We start from the raw sequence: 17,656 nt of genomic DNA, 5'->3' as shown, positions 1-17,656 counted from the left end.
GATTATCATCGGGAGAGCGCGTGGTTTTGAAGAATGATAATGAGAGAGAGAGAGAGAGAGAGAGAGAGAGAGAGAGAGAGAGAGAGCCCAGTCACTTGTATCCACAGACAGAAGAGCGGGGTGGGGGGAGGTAGAGGGGTGGGAGGAATAGTCTTCAGCAACTGAAAGCCCATTTCGGTTCACTATCTCTGCTGTAGCTTTCCGGTGATGGATGGTTTTCCTTCAATGAAACCCTTTCTGAAGGCAGGCAGACAAGAGGACGTCCACCGTTTTCTCTCTGTGCGTAAAAAGCATGCACTCCACTTAACTGTGGTGTTTTGAAATACCACTCTCACATTTTTTTGACGTATACTTTTTTTAAAGTGTATCCCTAAAAATGTAATGTGTAAATGAGATATGTACATGTGTTGGAAACACATTAATGGTGCAGGTTTGAGCCTGGTTAACCAGGAGTAGTTATCACTTGATGGCTGCAGCTTCTCCAATATACCACTTCAAGTGCATGGTTTCTTGGCAGGCTCTGTTCAGATATTCATCTGTCAGTGGCCATGCAATGGTTCACACATTTGATGGACAGCTGCATGTGTGAACTGATTCCACTAAGGTGATGCGGAAAGGTCTGTCTGGCGCATTATAGATCTGTGATGACCCATTCTCACATGCAAAAGAACCCTTTGATTTTGCATCAAGTGGCAATGTGCATTCTTCAGGGTATTCAAGGGCTGAGAAGTCAAACAATGTACACACACACGCGCGCGCACGCACACACACACACAGAGCTGAGAACTCAACACTTTCTCTCCATGCTTAACCCACCCACTTTCAATGCACTCTGAGCTTCATCCCAACACTTGTGACGTCATATGCACGCCCAAATTCCTTGGCTCAACAGGACGGCTTTTGTAGGTTGTACTGTTTCATTTGCCCTTGTCTTCTGGTATTTGGCGCTGTGGGTTAAACCACAGAGCCTAGGGCTTGCCGATCAGAAGGTCAGTGGTTCGAATCCCCGTGACGGGGTGAGCTCCCGTTGCTTGGTCCCTGCTCCTGCCAACCTAGCAGTTCGGAAGCACATCAAAATGCAAGTAGATAAATAGGTGGTGGGAAGGTAAACGGCATTTCCATGCGCTGCTCTGGTTCGCCAGAAGTGGCTTAAGTCATGCTGGCCACATGACCTGGAAGCTGTACGCTAGCTCCCTCAGCCAATAAAGCGAGATGAGCACCGCAACCCCAGAGTCTGTCACAACTGGACCTAATGGTCAGGGGTCCCTTTACCTTTACTCTGGTATCTGTTCAGCTAGTTCTCCATTGGCAACCCCTCCTTCCCTCAACGATTCAAGCTGAAGGTACACAGCAAAAATATTCTAATATGTAGACTGGGGTGGAGAACCCCAGCTCCAGGGGCCAAACTTCAGATGCTCCAGGCTTTCCTTGAGTCCTTTGGCCTGAGAGAAATCTGTCCGTGAGCTGTAATGATGCCTCTCTTGTTTGCCTGGAGGTGCTTGAGTAGGTTTGGTCTACAACAGGGTTCAGCAACCATTTTCAGCCATGGGCCAGTCCATCGTCCCTCAGACCATGTGGGGGGGGGCGGACTATATTTTGAAAAAAAATAAAATAATGAATGAATTCCTATGCCCCACAAATAACCCAGAGATGCATTTTAAATAAAAGCACACATTCTACTCATGTAAAAAAACGCTGATTCCTGGACCGTCCGCGGGCCGGATTGAGAAGGCGATTGGGCTGCATCCGGCCCCTGGGCCTTAGGTTGCCTACCCTTGGTCTACAAAGTCTGGCTGTAGGCTGGAATGTAGAATGGTCTGTGTCACATCCATTGCTCCACCCACATTTGCCTCTGGCCCCGCCCACCACCACCTAGGGGCTCCCCATGAGACACTGCAGCCCTCAGACTGAAGAAGCTTCTCCATCTTTGATGCAGACCAGGTCACAAGTGTATCTTGTTGAAAATAACCATCACACAGACAAAGCGGAGCAAAATGAAATTAATTCTGACAACAGGCTGAAATAAGGCCTTCTAGGAAGCACAGCGGACTTAATTCTAGATCGGAGAGCCTTTCCAACGTTATGTAAGGGCTAAATGCCAGTGCTCCGTGATTAATCGTTTTAACTACAGCGAAGCTCAATAGGAATTACTGATTAAAGAATGAAATGTTTATAACAATCAATGATTAGTCCCAAACCATTTTATGAACCCCCATCAATGAAAATTGCAGCTATTAAATGGATTGCAGTCAACCGAAGGACAAAGAGGAGAATGAAAATAGTATTTTCCTTCTCAGGGCTATATCAACATTTGGTCCCCAAATCACTCCCCCCCCCCACATTTATCAATCTGTACATTTCTAAATAGTAGAGCGTTCTGGGGGAAGGTTGGTTGTAGGGAACATATCTGATATAGTCTTGCTCATTTGCCTTTAGTCACACCCCCCCTCCCCAAGGTACCAGTCATCTTCTATAAAGTCATAAATTATCTAGGCTGAGTATACCTGAAGGATAATCTGTATAACCCGCCCCCCCCCCCATTTTCTAAAATGAGCTGCAGAATTTCTGCTCCTGAGCACCATGTATTTGTGAAGGAAGCTCTCTGGATGCGTCAAACAGGGCCTTCATAGGGGTGGCTCCACGGCTATGGCATAACCTTCCTTGAGACACTCACTAAGAAAGGCAAGGATAATTCATTCAACTGGGAAGACCTACAAGATTGCTTCCAGGCATTTAGCAAACTTGCAAGCTGGCTGACTGTGGAGTGCACTGACTATATGAAACATCAGCACCTTCTTGGGGGGCGGGGATGGAAACATAACAGGCAAAACATGCAAATGTGTATAAGATTGCAATCTGAGGCTTGCTATTGGAGCTCTTATTTCTGCATGTATTTTTTATTCCACTCTGAAATCACTAGAAAAAGGGGAAAAAAGTGGGGGGAAGCAAAGCCCCTGCCCTCAGCCTTGCAATCTAAAAAGGCGTGATGCAAAAGGAGAATGGTTTAGGAGGACAGAGGAAATAAACAAACACAGGGTCAAAGTATTCGTTACAAGTTAAGAACATAGGGAAAGTCTGCTGAATCAGGCCAGTGGCCCACCCAGACCAGCAGCCTGTTCTCACAGTGGCCAACTAGATGTCAGTGGGAAGCATGCAATCAGGACCTGAGCCCAACAGCACTCTGTCCACCTGCTAATAATAATAATAATAATACCTTTCTTGTCAATGTACAATCTGTGTACAATGAAATTAACCGAGCCTCTCCCCCTCAAACACTCAATCTCATTGCACTCTGTGTGCTTGTCGCACAACACACCAACCCCAAAAGTCAGTTAAACTATATTATTTTCCGTTCAGCAGCCTAACAGCCCACGGATAGTAACTGTTTTTTAGCCTGTTGGGACGACTGATTATGCTTCTATATCTCCTGCCCGAGGGTAGAACATTAAAGAGGTGCTGGCTGGGGTGTGAATCGTCCCTGAGAATTTTTCTCACTCTCCTAAGGCAACGATCCCTTGCAATGTCATCTAGCAGGCTCAGGGGACAGCCCATGATATCATGTGCTGTGTTCACCACCCTCTGTAGAGACTTTCAGTCCGTGGCTGTCAGGCCAGCATACCACACTGTGATACAATATGAGAGGACACTTTCTATTGTGGACCAATAGAAGGAGGTCATCAATGGTTGTTTAACATTGTTCTTTCGCAACACCCTGAGGAAATGGAGTCTGTTGGGCCTTCCTAACCACCTGAGTTATACTGTTTCTCCAAGTGAGATCTTCACTAAGGTAAACTCCCAGGAATTTAAAGGAAGAGACTCTTTCCACCCCCAATGTGCGACGGGGCTAGTTCCCCTCTCTTCCTCTGAAAGTCCAACACCATCTCCTTTGTCTTGCTAATATTTAGGTGCAAATTATTATCTAGGCACCATGTAGATACTTTTTGAACCTCCTCCCTGTACGCTGATTCATCTCCACCTGTAACTAGACCCATTATGGTAGTATCATCTGCAAACTTAATAATTGCAGATTAATTACTGCCTCCTGTGGGGGTGAGTTCCATAGTTTAACTAAAGGTAAAAACGTAAAGGACCCCTGGACAGTTAGGTCTAGTCAAAGGCGACTATGGGGTATGGCACTCATCTCATTTTTAGGCCAAGGGAGCCGATGTTTGTCCGCAGACAGCCTTCCAGGTCATGTGGCCTGCATGACTAAACCGCTTCTGGCGCAACGGGAAACCATGACGAGTGCCAGAGCGCACGGAAATGCTGTTTACCTTCCCGCCACAGTGGTACCTATTTATCTACTTGCACTTTTTGGCATGCTTTTTGGCAGGAGCTGGGATAGAGCAATGGGAGCTCACCCTGTTGCATGGATTCGAGTCGCCGACCTTATGATCGGCAAGCCCAAGAGGCTCAGTGCTTTAGACCACCGCGCCACCCGTGTCCCAAAAATATAAAATGGGTCTTGGCTCTTTCTTTTCTCTCGTACAGAGAATGTTATGTGCAAGGCAGGAATGAGGTGAATTAACACAATTGTCCATAATAGAAGCCTGTGTTATGATGCTTCGTTACTTTATCTGTGGGGTGGTTTTTTTAAGGCAACAATTTCAGCTGGCAAGAGGTGCAGTCCCATGCCTTCTCGGCAGTCCAAAGTAAGCGATTATATATCTATATATCTATGTGTGTGTGTAGGAATGGGGAGAATAGGCCAAAGGGCTAAAATAATGTGTCATCCACTCATGCCTTTTACTCACACAGATGAAATTTAATTGGCATTGGCAACAATATTGGGCAATTACTCCTGTTTCTTCTGCCGAATTGTGGACCGGTTCTGTTGATGGGAAGCCTCCGAGTGTGGAAACTGTTGGTGGCCAAGACAGACAAGTAATCTGGCCTTGCTCCTATTAGCAACATAAATTGTAGCCCCTCCCCAGCTTCGCTTGCTAAATCCATTGGGTAATGGGGAGGGAGGGGAGAGAGGAGGGAAAGAGATAAAATTAACTAGAGAGCCAGTATGGTATACTGATCAGAAGTGTTGGGAGACTGGGGTTCAAGTCACTATTCAGCCTTGAAGCTCACATGGGGGTGCAAATTCACTGTCTCTTAGTCTAGCCTACCTCACAGGGTTGTTGCGAGGATAAAATGAGGAAGGGGGAGGTATGCCACCTTGAGCTCCTTGGAGGAAGGATGGGATATAAATGCAGCAACTAGATGCATAATACCTAGCATAATACATATCGCCAAGCATAGCTGAAGGCTATGCAGAGCCAAAGTCACCTCCTTTGGGCTTAAATATGAAACCACACATGGATGCTAGATTGCCACGGTTGTGTCTTTGCCGCTGCTAAAATGCTAGGAGGCTGCAGATCTAACTTTTAGTTTGGATTACACATTGTTGTCATATAATAAGAAGAGTTTGGGGAGCGTTAGCGGTGTGTATTTTTCTTTTCTTTCAGTTTAAGCGGCGTGCCTTTTTCTTCTCTGTCTCCTTTAGAATCACAGAAGGAGTTCGCTTGCAAATCTTTTAATAAGGCAATTACATGCAGACAAAGATTAGATCTTGTGGCACAATAGATTTTTTGCTTCTTCCTCTTTTTTAGAATTCGGGATCTTTTTTGATACTTCACTGTCACCAGACAAAAACTCTGAATACTAATGTGACAAGTCTATTCAGGAGGCGACAATATGAATTTTCTTAATTGTGCTCACTTGCGTGCCACACAAACTGTCACTTAATTTTGTGTGTGCCTGTTTCGAAGGGGGAGAAAAAAGAGCGGAGAGAAAATACTATTTAGAGTCACCAAAAAGTGCTGTTGAATCACTGAAATCTGCATTTCTGAATTAGCCAGCGGAAATGTTGAGATGCCATTTGACTGAGCTCCTTCTCCCCTGCAGATCCATCAATACCCATCTTATCTCTTGGTTTCACATGCCAATCTTAATTTAATCATGAATTCTGTTAGTCCAGATTCTAACTAAGAATTGTGATAAGAAAGCTAACTTCAGCAGGATTGTAGAGATCAGTTTTTGCCCTCATTATTCAATGAAGAATCATCTTCGGAGATGCACAGCCCTCAATATGGCAACCACATAAATATTCTAGCATGCCACCCCAAAAGAGTTCCAGGGGTTTTGGCAATTACCCAGGGTTTGTGTTTCCTTTTGGAATGAGGCACAACAGAGACTATGGTGTATTTATGATATATGGTTTATTTACACTGCAATGCGCTCTATGTGGGGCTACCTTTGAAGGTGACCCGGAAACTACAACTAATCCAGAATGCAGCAGCTAGACTGGTGACAGGGAGTGGCCACCGAGACCATATAACACCGGTCCTGAAAGACCTACATTGGCTCCCAGTGCGTTTCTGAGCACAATGTAAAGTGTTGGTGCTGATCTTTAAAGCCCTAAACAGCCTTGGCCCAGTAGACCTGAAGGAGCGTCTCCACCCCCATCGTTTGGCCCGGACACTGAGGTCCAGCTCTGAGGACCTTCTGGCGGTTCCCTCACTGCAAGAAGCCAAGTTATAGGGAACCAGGCAGAGGGCCTTCTCGGTGGTGGCACCTGCCCTGTGGAATGCCCTCCCATTAGATGTCAAGGAAATAAACAACTCTCTGACTTTTAGAAGACACCTGAAGGAAGCCCTGTTTAGGGAAGTTTTTAATGTTTTATTGCTTTATTATTATTATTATTATTATTATTATTATTACTATTATTATTATTATTATTATTATTCTGTTGGGAGCCGCCTGGAGTGGCTGGGGAAACCCAGCCAGATGGGTGGGGTATACAGAAATAATAATAATAATAATAATAATAATAATAATAATAATAATTACTACTACTACTACACATATATACCACCTGAGCCTATGATGGAGGGGGTTCACAGCATTATCACCCCGTAGCCACAGCTTTGGATTCAAACAGATATTAAACCTTGCTCTTAGATTTTGCTCTGACTTTCTCTCCAGCTTGCTTTATCTTTAGGTCACTTGACTGCTAAAATCTGCTCTCAGCTCTAGCTTTTTCTGCTGAGGGGGCCATTTGCCATCTCACACTGAGCCCCTTATTTTCCCATCCCCTCACCAGAAAGCTAGCTTGGCTTCCCTGTGCTTTTAGCACTTACTGGTTACAGGCATTAGAAGGGTTTGGTCACAGAGCTGAACACCCCAAACTCCTAACAATATTGTGGCCTTTTTATTGCTGGTTTTTGTTTTTGCATTGAAACCCTTCTACAGTACGTCTTAATGAGGAAAACCATCTCCTCCTGCCCCTCCTTCCCCATACAATGTCTTGCAAAGAAGTAGGGACAAATTTGAGGAAACAAAATGGCTTCTCCCCGCAGCTACTTATGCAAATGTAGCAAGCACCATTTGGTGTTTAGTCGTTTAGTTGTGTCCGACTCTTCGTGACCCCATGGACCAGAGCACGCCAGGCACTTCTGTCTTCCACTGCCTCCCGCAGTTTGCTGAAACTCATGCTGGCAGCTTCGAGAACACTGTCCAACCATCTCGTCCTCTGTCTTCCCCTTCTCCTTGTGCCCTCCATCTTTCCCAACATCAGGGTCTTTTCCAGGGAGTCTTCTCTTCTCATGAGGTGGCCAAAGTACTGGAGCCTCAGCTTCACGATCTGTCCTTCCAGTGAGGACTCAGGGCTATCCATTTCCTTAAGAATGGAGAGTTTTGATCTTCTTGCAGTCCATGGGACTCTCAAGAGTCTCCTCCAGCACCATAATTCAAAAGCATCAATTCTTCGGCGATCAGCACCATATTAAGATGAAAAAAAGAGCCAGGAAGACACTGAACTTCTTCATAAGATTAATCAATCAAATGTTTACTATGGTCAAATGGCTATCAAAAAAACTACAAAAAGCAAATACAAATCACAGCCTCAGAAGCACAAAGGTGACAAATTAGGAACAAAAGTCCTAGGAGTTCTAAGAGATAATACAACATTCAGATATAATGCCACCTTGCTCTGTAATGGAATTATTAGACCCTCAAGGAAGATACTGAAAATGGTCTCGAAGGATCAACCAGGAAACTGTCTCATAAGGGTATATATTATGCGTTCTCTAAATCTTTGATAAAAACCTACAATAGAAAAACACACGAGAGACTGTTTCCAGCTCTAAACGCTTGCAAGGACAGCAGCAATTCGCAAAGGGAACATTAGCAAATCTGCTGTCCAGGATTTTGCAGGGTGAAATGTTAAAAATGATCTTCTGTTTGAAACTATAGATACGGCACAAATTGAATTTATATTTGGCTGATCTTCCTGCAGATTTGGGCACAAGATCTTAACACTCCTCCCAAACTAAGCACTGCTAATGTGTTAAGCTTATTTACGCAGATACCAGTAATCTCACAAACCCAGCTAGGGCAGAGGACCGCTCACCTCTTCAGAAAAAAGCCTAAGTCAAGTCAGTCGTGCTCAGAAAGGTCCGTAGACATGAGATAGGATAGCCATCTTCAAATATCCGAAGGGCTATTACATGGAAGATGGAACAAGCTTGTTTTCTCCTGCTCTGGAGGGTAGGATCCGAACCAACGGCTTCAAGTTACAAGAAAGGAGATTATGACTAAACATTGGAAAAAACTTTCCAACAGTAAAATCTGTTTGACAGTGGAATGGTCTCCCTCAGGAGGTGGTGGATTCTTCTTCCTTGGAGGTTTTTAAGCATAGGTTGGATGGCTGTCTGCCATGGATGCTGTAGCTGAGATTCCGGTATTGCAAGGGGTTGGACTCGATGACCTTTGGGGTCCCTTCGAACTCTACAATTCTATGATCTAATCTGTATGTCTATTTTTTTTAAAAAAATGTATTTTTATTAAAGATTTTCTTAGTTTACAAAAGTATGTGCAATCTCTCTCTCTCTCTTTCTCAAAGTAACATTTTTTACAGATCAGTTTCATTCGTTGAGACATTTGGAAGAAGAAGGGGAAAGGGGTGGGGAGATGGGGTCGGGTGGCGATGTTTCTATTTTACTTAATATATGTGGGGTTTTGTGTCAGCGTCGCTTGTGCAGATTCTGTGCTGTTCACTTGTGTTCCTTTGGTGGTGAGAGAGATTGGGGTTGGCCTAGGGTGTGGTTGTTCATTTGTGGTTGGCTGTGGTGGTCTTTGCATTCATGTGCGAGTGGGGTGGGTGGATGTTTTGGATCAGGTTAGCCATATTGATTTGTATGCTGTTGGTGGATTTTTGTTATTGTCTTGTTGGGCTGTGTATGTGAGAAAGGGGAGCTGTACTGGGGTGAAGACATCTTCTTCTATTTGACCCCGTATCAGTTTGAGTTTATTGGTTAATTTTTCTAGTAAGGCTGTTTCCTATACCATTTGGTACCATTGGTCCATGCTTACTCCTGACAGGTCTCTCCAGTGTCTGGTTATGGTGTTTCTGGCTGCTGAAAGTAGGTGGGTTATGAGTTCTTTGTGGTGTAAATGGGCATTATTATCTTGGAAGATGTTTAGTAGGGTCAGTTCTGAGGTGATTTCTAATACTTGCTTAGTTATTTTACATATTTCTCGTATGGTTGTTGTCCAGTATGCCTATGTTCTAATCCAGCCATGATCTACTGGGTGTAGACCAGAAAGGTTTGCTCCAAATTATGGAGCAAACAAAAATCTCCCAGCACCACCACCCAGCCTTAGACTATAGGGGTTGTCATGAAAAATGCCTTTATGCCAGAATTTACCACTACAGTCCTCCTCTGCTTGTGTTAACAATTAATCACAAATATACACTCAGGAGGAAGCTGAGCTCCTTCTTCCATGCCGAAGAACGCTAGACAGGAAATGCACTGGTCTCCTTTCCTAATATCTTAGCTGCCAATCAGAATCTCATTGCTGCTTATCAAAGCTCCATCCGAACGGCAAGGCGAGGGAGTCACAGTCAGCCGATTTCTGCTGCGGCTTTCCTGATTGTGAAGTTCTCCATCCTTGCAGTTAGTTTCAGGGCCAACTCCTACTGCCATTGCCCTATATACTTCAGGAAGGAGAGGAGAGAGTCCCTTTCCTAGCAGCAGGAAGCCTATCTGGGTCTATTAAAACGTTTCTTCACGGCAAATTTTCTACCGTCGCCGGTTACAGAAGCCTGATGCTATCAATCAGCTCACAGATAGGTCTGACACAATCAAAATTTCCTTCAACAGATGGGAAGAGGTCTGCGGACTTCAGTGAGCTTTGACTCTTTTTTTTTTTTAATTGATACAGCAAGAAAAGAAAAAGAGAAAACACAAATACCAAATTACACACAGAAATAACCATAGACACAGAATTTTCTTAACAAACAATAAAACATAAATTGGTCTTAACACTAAAGACCCAACCTCCCGTCTATTCCATATTTCGATTCCATATTACTTTTTGCCATTACACACTTTTATCGTAATTAAACTTTTTCTTAATATATCTTATTTCTTATATCTGTCTTACATCTATTACTGAAGTTCCTCGAATGCTGCAACAAAGTTTAGACTACTATATTTACATTTCAAGTATTCTTTGAAAACCTCCGATTTTGAAACAAATTCCTGGTTTGATTTATTCTTTATATTTTCTGATAGACCGTCTAATTTGGCATATTCTGTCAGCTTTTGGATCTAGTCTTGTATAGAGGGGATTTCATTACTCTTCCATTTAGCCGCGACAAGAACAGTGAGCTTCGACTCTTAACGTTGACCCAGGGTGTCCAATTTATTTCATGTTTCGGTCTGCTTTTGGGAAACACTTTTGAGGTTGATTTGTGTGTGGTGGAATACCTGTACATTCACCACAAAAGGTTGGCATTCTGTAGAGAGATGTGGGTGGGATGCTTTAGGTGGTAAGCTTGTTTCCAAATGGCCAAGTGCCTCCATCATTTACATGACCTGGTCTCGCCATCACTTAGATGAGCTGAGACTTGGCCCTCGAACGCAGATGACCTGGCCTCCTTAGAAGGGTAAATCCTTTCCTTCCCACAAAAGAGGAATGGATGAGTGATGGACTACTTTGAATCAGCAAAGCTAACAGCTAAAAGAAGAGCACTTAGTGAAATACACTCAGAGTTGAGTGTTGATTTCATGGTCTTTATTTCAGCTCATGGTAAACAGTGAGTGAGTCCTTTCCCCCGAAACCTCTGGCTATATATACATTATTTACACAACGGGTCCCATGTGATTGGCTGATTCAACTCCCCTCCCGGAGCCTGATTGGACTGTTCTTGTAGGCCAATCAGGCTGCTGATTTACTTCCTCCTGGAGCCTGATTGGGCTGCTCCTGCAAGCCAATCAGGTTGCTGATTTACTTCCTCCTGGAGCCTGATTTGGCAGCTCCTGCAGACCAATCAGGTTGCTGCCTTCTAGGATCCTACCTGCCTATTGTTCTAGGATCCAAGCTCAGTACATAACACTTAGCAATGACTGTTTTATGGAAGAATATAAGCCTTTTTCAGATATTCATAATCAGTGCTTCCTCCCCTAAAAAAATGTTTAGGGGTACTCTCATTTTGACTCAATAAAATCACCAATTTACAGTTCAAATTGGGAAAAAGAAACACAGTAAATGGACAAAAGTACTAAGATTCACAAAACGTTTAGGGGTATGTGTCCCCCTGCGTCCCCCCACATGCTGCTGCAATATTTATTTTAAAGCAATATTATAGCATGATAAATTTGTGACCCGGATTTGAAGTATGAGCAACAGAAAGAATGAGAGATTATTGTATTATGGTTATGATATGAAGGAAGGAAGGTAGGGTGGAGCTAAGGGGAGGAATAATAATATAAAAACCCACAGAAAATAAAACAAAAGGAACAAAATAAAATAAAACAAAAGGAAAAAAATATTATGTCTTGATATGTCTAAGGGAAATTTGTGGATGCTTGATAAAATATATTAACAAAAAAAAAAAAGGGGCAAACGAACTCCAGAATTGGGAAAAATGAATCACGAAAACAAAGGTAGGGCACTGTAGAAATGCAATACATCATGTTATAGTTGGGAAGTTGGTGGCCGGGTGACCTGTGTGCCGGCTCAATCTGCTGCCCAGATGTTCATTGCTGATGGGCAGATTCAAAGCCTCATATTCTGCCTTCTTATGATTGTTTTTATCATCAACGCTAACTTAGATTAAGGGGTGCGGGTGGCACTGTGGGTTAAACCACAGAGCCTAGGACTTGCCGATCGGAAGGTCGGCGGTTCGAATCCCCGCAACAGGGTGAGCTCCCGTTGCTCAGTCCCAGCTCCTGCCAACCTAGCAGTTCGAAAGCACGTCAAAGTGCAAGTAGATAAATAGGGAAGGTAAACGGCATTTCCGTGCGCTGCTCTGGTTCGCCAGAAGTGGCTTGGTCATGCTGGCCACATGACCCGGAAGCTGTACGCCGGCTCCCTCGGCCAATAAAGCGAGATGAGCGCCGCAACTCACGACTGGACCTAATGGTCAGGGGTCCCTTTACCTTTACCTTAACTTAGATTGGACATGTCTTTCATAGGGGACACCCTCCAATAAAGCATTGCCATTTGTAAAGTAGGACACATGGCCATCCTGCCTTGCCTTCAGCTTTCTTTCTTAGCTTTAGTAGAGCATGAGACTCTTCATCTCTCAGGGTTCATGGGTTTGAGCCCCACACTGGGCAAAAAAGTTTCCTGCATTGCAAGGGGCTGGACTAGATCAGCCTTGCGGTCCCTTCCAGTTCTATGATTCTATGACTTATATGCCGCTTAATATTTCAGAAATCTAGATACAGTGGTACCTCGGGTTACATACGCTTCAGGTTACATACACTTCAGGTTACAGACTCTGCTAACCCAGAAATAGTGCTTCAGGTTAAGAACTTTGCTTCAGGATGAGAACAGAAATCGTGCTCCGGCGGTGCGGCAGCGGCAGCAGGAGACCCCATTAGCTAAAGTGGTGCTTCAGGTTAAAAACAGTTTCAGGTTAAGTATGGACCTCCGGAACGAATTAAGTACTTAACCCGAGGTACCACTGTATCATTAAAACAGAAAGATCAACAAATCAAGAAAACAGCAATATATAAAGACACAAAAGCTATGCAAGTGAACAAAATGGAGAAGATTTGACCAAGTAGCAAAAGGGTGGGTGGGTGGGGGGGGGGAAAGGGATTAAATCTTATGGGTCAGGGAAATCCTGGGCAAAAAGATGTCCCAAACAGCTCATGGTTGACCTTCTTTGGTTGAGAAATGAATATTTTACAGTGCAACAGCAGAAATGGAATCAGTCCCCGCCATCCACTCATATAATAATAATCAGTTATAAAAAAATGGCAACAAATTTGGTGTTGTCCCCCCCCCATTTTATGTTCTTCTGTGTTATGACTAATAGCCGAGATATGTAAACTAAAAATGGAACCATTGAACTGTTGCAGATTTATAGAAGTTAGTTACATACATCCCCCCCCCCCGCAGCTGCAAGCAAGCGTGGCCCAGAGTTAAAACAGTGATTTCAGGCCATCCACCAGCAGTGACATCTGATCTTTGAGAGGAAATAAGCAAATCCCTAAGGAATTTATCCCTTTTTTTATCTTAATGAGGGAGAAAATGAGTGTTCTTTCTCCCCCCCTTCTTTTTACCATGCCGAAAGCCTTTTCGTTTGTTTTAAATAAATAAAGGCTGGATGCTAGGAAATGGGAGCCGAATCTCCACGTCTAATCTCTGCTCCGCATATTAGAGTGTTTGTTTTAAATCTTATAAATATTTAATATAATCAATGGGAACTGCAAAAGGCAAATGCCTGTGTATGTCGAAAAGCCGTCTGTCCATCCTTTCAGCCGACCTCGTGCAATAACACTTAAATGTCAAAATGTTCCTTGCTTTTGAATTTCTCCGATACAGGAATCTGCAGTTGCCACAGCAGCAAAGGCCAATCTTGCCCAAAAGGGAAAAAAGAAAATGACTTTCCTCCTATTTTTTTTTATAGTGGTTAGTAATGACTGGTGTAATAAATAATAAAACGTTAATATCAGTTATGTGGCAAAGACTTTTTATTATTACTATTATTGTTTAAAAAACAAATAAAACCTGATTCTCCTGTTGAGATAAAACACAGAATTGTAGAATTGAAAGGGACCACCAGGCTCATCTAGCCAACCCATTGCAATGTAAGCATTTTTTGCCCAATGTGGGGTTTGAACCCAGAACCCTGAGATTAAGAGTCTCATGCTCTACTGACTGAGCTATCCCAGCCACCACTGCTTTAATGTATTGAAATACATTAGTTCTGTGCTTCCTGTTATCTATATTTTTGGACACTAATGATAGCAGACCTGGAAATCATAATCGTTACAAAGACTTGAAAAATGTCATTGTTGTGTGCACCATGGTCTTCCTCCCCTCTTCTTTTGAATAAAGTCAGTATCATTGTTTGCATGTCTGAGACAAGTAAGAAGGATGTACAGCGGTTCTCAAACTTAATCCGTTCCGGAAGTCCGTTCCAAAACCAAAGCGTTCCAAAACCAAGGTGTGCTTTCCCATAGAAAGTAATGCAAAACGGATTAATCTGTTCCAGGCTTTTAAAAACAACCCCTAAAACAGCAATTTAACATGAATTTTACTACCTAACGAGACCATTGATCCATAAAATGAAAGCAATAATCAATGTACTGTACCATAAAATAAATAAGACAGTATTATAGATGATAAAAATTAAAATTATTTTTTTTTCTTACCTGCACTGATTATAGTCATTGTTTGCTTTTATCAATTTCTGCAATCACAAAATCAATCAATCAATCAATCAATCAATCAATAGCTGAACTAGGTTCCACATAGTCACAAAAACAAATTAACCGAAAAAGCCTCAAAAACAAAAATGCAAAATTAATAGCAAAAAAAGAGAGAGCACTAAACAAAAGCACTAAACTTCCGAAATGTTCAAAAACCAAGACGCAGCTTCTGATTAGTGCAGGCGCCCTGGAAACAATAGCCAACAGCCGCATCGGACGTTCGGCTTCTAAAAAATGTTTGAAAACCGAAACATTTCTGTGTTTTCGGCCTTTGAGTACCAAGGCATTTGAGAACCAGGGTACCACTGTAATAGACTAGGACTGGGGAGGCCCAGCTTCAGATTCCCTGCGGCAGTCACTGTCTCAAAGCTTGGAAGAAAAGTGGGGTAAAATTAATGCGATATGCAATCAGCGTTGTCAATGCAATTTAGTGCACTGTGAGATTTTTGTGTGTGGGTGGAGCCTCTGGTAGCCGTTGGATAGCTTGCTCTGATGTCACTGTGATGTTGCCACAAGTTGTACCTTCTGAAATTTCCTCTTCTGCACAGCTATTAAGATTCAGGAGCAGACATGTCACCTTCGGTGAGCCATACCTTAAAGGTAAAGTAAAGGGACCCCTGACCGTTAGGTCCAGTCGTGGACGACTCTGGAGTTGTGGTGCTCATCTGGCTTTACTGGCTGAGGGAGCTGGGGTATAGCTCCCTCAATGAAGGGAGCAAAAGCCCTTGTGAAGGTAGTATATCAACCCATGAATATGACCATTTTCTTCCAGTCTGGCTCATTTTAAGGTTAATTACTTTTAATGATATTAGCCATCATGCCGTATGGGGTGCTAATTTCTTCCACTCCTATGAAAAAGTCATCTGAAATGTTTAGTATTACAGGAGACTTGTGGGATGATATTGTCCATAGAAGCCAGCTCCTAGGGGCCATGGGGGCTAAAGCCCCCACAATAAAATATTTGAGGGGGCCGGGCCCCCACAAGGTTGAGGGGCATTCTCATTCAAATGTTGTGTGCGCGCTGCATCATGTGATCGATTATGTTGGGCAGGGCTTACCTGGGCCCCCACAATATTTTATCCAAGTTGGCACCCCTTATATTGTCTGAGCGCCTTTCCTCTTCTATATACAGTCATACCTCAGGTTGAATGCGCTTTGGGCTGAGCACGTTCGGGTTGCGCTCCGCAGCAACCCGGAAGTAATGGAGTGCGTTACTTCTGGGTTTCGCCGCTTGCACATGTGCAGACACTCAAAATGACGTCACGCACATGTGCAGAAGCGGCGAAAAGCGACACGTGTGTGTGCATACGTGCCATCGCTAGTTACGTTTGCTTCTAGATGCGAACGGGGCTCTGGAATGGATCCCGTTCGTATCCATAGGTACCACTGTACTGAATAGACAGTGATCATTTCTTGTTTTTTCCTGTGTTTATACATATTTTCTGTCATCCAGTTTTTCCACAGCAAGTATGCTACTTTTTCCATAGCAAGTAAGCAATCAGCAGGGCAATCCAATCATGTCTACTCAGAAGTAAGTCCCATTGAGCTTCATTGGTCTCGATAAGTTTCCAAAGCATTTAAGGGCAAATAAACACTACCTATGGAAAAACAAGAAGAAGAAGAAGAAGAAGAAGAAGAAGAAGAAGAAGAAGAAGAAGAAGTAGTAGTTTGGATTTGATAGCCCACTTTATCACTACCTGAAGGAGTCTCAAAGTGGCTAATGATCTCCTTCCCTTCCTCCCCCACAACAAACACTCTGTGAGGTGAATGGGGCTGAGAGACTTCAGAGAAGTGTGACTGGCCCAAGGTCACCCAGCAGCTGCATGTGGAGGAGCGGAGACGCGAACCCGGTTACCCAGATTACGAGTCTATCACTCTTAACCACTACACCACACTGTTGGAGATGCTGGAGAATTTTGATGAAAATGGAAATGGGAGTGGAAACTGCCAATGTTTTTTTATTCATCCCATGTCCAGAAAAGAAATCAATAAAGTGAATACTATTGGTATTAGTGTCTGCTGCTGTTGCTTTGAGCTCACAAATTATACATCCTGCCATTTTGCATTGTGTTTCTTCTGCCTTGAAATGAATGAGGTGGAATTAGACAACGTAATTTATGTAATTGCATAAATAACATAATTTGGCCACTGCCGATCATTCGAGCCTCAGAAAGCGGCTCAGGGCTGGTGTCACTCTGGCAGTGTTGGCAGCGAGGGATTGGCTGGATCACAGTGGGCTCGGTTTGCCCTTCATGTCCCGCCCCCCCGGCATGTGTGCACCCCAGACACCATAAAAGCATGCTCCACCACTGGAGGTTACTATATGGTTACCAGGTTTTTTTCAATGAATCCGGGAAGACTTTTTTTTGGGGGGGGGGAAAGCTGAGTAGCAACAGGGAGTCAGTAGTGGGGATGGTGAGGCAAAAGACCCTGGGCTCAGGCACACATGCATATTGTATAAAGGTGCAAAGCCCTTCTTTTACACCCTGTGAAACAAATGCGCAGAGTTTTTGAAAAACTGGGCAATGGCCAGCCACCTGCGACTCCCGAGCCTCCCCCGATCAGTCAAAACAAAGGGGGAAGGGGGTAGATCTGTACCGCCAGACGTCCCCGATTCCCCTTCAGCAGTGGCGGTGTCAGCGGCAGCCAGCAGCCCGGAGCGCCCGCCATTTTTCCTCTCCAGAAGTCCCCATATGATGGGTTGTGCACAAGACACATCATATGGGGACTTCCGGAGAGGAAAAATGGCAGGTGCTCCTGAAGCCGGCCAGAGCCAACTGCGCTACCAGGCTGGCTCCGGGCTTCTGAGGCTGCCACTGCCACGTTTCCGGGGGACAGATTTGCAAATCCGGGGACTGTTCCCTGGAACCGGGGACGTCTGGTAACCCTAGGTTACTAGAGTGTAGAAAACAGATGTTAGGCTGTCACCAGCC

The sequence above is a fragment of the Podarcis raffonei genome, chromosome 17 (genome assembly GCF_027172205.1).
Source record: "Podarcis raffonei isolate rPodRaf1 chromosome 17, rPodRaf1.pri, whole genome shotgun sequence".
Classification (NCBI taxonomy): Eukaryota; Metazoa; Chordata; class Lepidosauria; order Squamata; family Lacertidae; genus Podarcis; species Podarcis raffonei.
This window is presented reverse-complemented; position numbering follows the sequence as displayed.